Source organism: Anneissia japonica, unplaced genomic scaffold, assembly GCF_011630105.1.
Source record: "Anneissia japonica isolate Jap-2015-1 unplaced genomic scaffold, ASM1163010v1 scaffold6792_len961167_cov158, whole genome shotgun sequence".
NCBI classification, from domain to species: domain Eukaryota; kingdom Metazoa; phylum Echinodermata; class Crinoidea; order Comatulida; family Comatulidae; genus Anneissia; species Anneissia japonica.
The window spans coordinates 732,222-734,092 of NW_022701523.1; the positions used below are offsets into that span (position 1 = coordinate 732,222).

Here is a 1,871-nt window from a genome sequence, read left to right on the forward strand (position 1 = left end):
TATATGTATGTATGTATATATAATATGTACCAAAGACAACTACGTTGGCGAAACCAATAACCTACCAAGATTTGATTTCACATCAACCACAAAAATTAGGAAAAATGACCCTGACAAAAACCATAGCACACAATATTGATTAATTTACCTCATCATTCTGTTAAGTGCTCTTATTGAGTCTTTTAAAGAGTGGATCAGTTGCTCCCGAAAATTTGGTTTTCATTAGTATCTCTGTTTTTGTTGTAATTCAAACGCAGAACCAGTTATGTTGTTCTTGATTATCGGTCTTTCATTGGTTGGCGTATCTATAGTCACAATTTCTTTTGTCCTCATTATCAAGAAGAAAAAGAAAGTCAAACACCATAGTCAGCAAGAAAAGTGAGTTTTCAAAAGGTATATTTATATACATGATTTTAACAGTTCTTTAAACAATTTTGTAATTGGGTGAATATCCTACTCCATTAATGTTTTAAAGATAAGAAAGGAAAACAACACCTACGCTAAATTAAACCATAACTAAACGGTATTTCTTTTATGTTCTTGTTGTAATTCGATGGCACATTTTATATTAATAGATGATCAGATATATTTCAAATTGATAATATTTTTTACCACATGCACGTAGGGTGACTTTATGAACATGTCCTAGAAGGTCGGCTAATATCCAAAGCGCCTTTTAAATAATGAAAACAAAGTGACGCTTTTAATTTTTTTATGTTTTCTAATTAATTTGTTGTACTTAATTATTTTTAACATTGTTCACTGTATAATCAGTTTTTTTAATGGATTCTGCAGTTGTTACTAATGTTTAAATTACGATTTCTGTTTATATAATTTACTGTGGAAACCAATGAGGTTAATATCCACTTTTAACAAGCTGTATTTTAGACCAATATTTTTGCAAGAAACTAGTTTCTTTTACCCATTTCACACTGATGCTATTTTGAAAATATTAACAACTTGTAACAAGTAACATCACAAGGCCTGTTTTTTCCCCCGAAATCTTCCGAGTTGTTGTTGCGCATGCGTCATGTCCCTATTTTCACCTTTTCGCGGGCTGTGTTTTTTTGTTTTGTTTAGTTCGAACGAATGGCGTCAGCGATGGAAAACATTACTACCATTTGTTAATAGGCCACCTAAAATCAAAAGAAATCTCGCTAAATTTGTCGGAGTAGTAAAAATCACCAGGCTTCGTAAAATACGCCGACAGCGAATCATTATGATGCTTGTCGCACTTATTGCCTCTAACAACAACGGTGAGCTACCTACCGGCGGGCGGCCCGACTGCGCCTAGCAGCCTAGGCCTATCTTTCTCGCCAGCTCGACTACAGCAAGCAAGCTAGGAGTTGAATTCCTTTTACTCTACGAAGGCTAAGGACCATGGAATAATTATATACTCTTGTTAATTCGGTACCAGGCCTAGTTTAGAAGTTGATATGTAATTCGGACAACCTACAACTTAACTAGCCTAGGCCTACTACTAGTGCTACTCTAGGCCTAGTCATTATTCTTCCGAGTTTTCACGAGATTTCTCATGGTTTGAAAGTGCATGTGTGAAACGAACCAAAAATCTCGGAATATCAAACTTGTTACAACTTGTTCATAATTTTTAAAAGTTGTAATATTTTCTGCTAGTGTGAAATGGGTATTAGACACTAGATAAGCACATAATTATAGGTCTCATGACTACTATTTTTTTGTTTCAGGATTGATTACGCCAATATGAATTGTGCTTACGACGGTTATGACAATCAGGAAAATTTAGAAACCAATTACAACTTATAACTTGATTCCAGTCACCAGCTCACTTCTGAAATATAGGTTACCTAATTCATGAAACGTTAAGCTATAGTTTATTGACTAATAGAGTT

At 34.2% G+C, this 1,871-nt stretch overlaps 1 long non-coding RNA gene across 1 annotated transcript; it reads left to right on the forward strand.

Moving 5' to 3' along the window:
* Positions 1 to 255: 255 nt before the first annotated feature.
* Positions 256 to 1,871, forward strand: LOC117103564. Its single transcript, XR_004444613.1, has 2 exons — positions 256 to 378; positions 1,707 to 1,871. It is a non-coding gene; the product is annotated as an uncharacterized LOC117103564 (long non-coding RNA).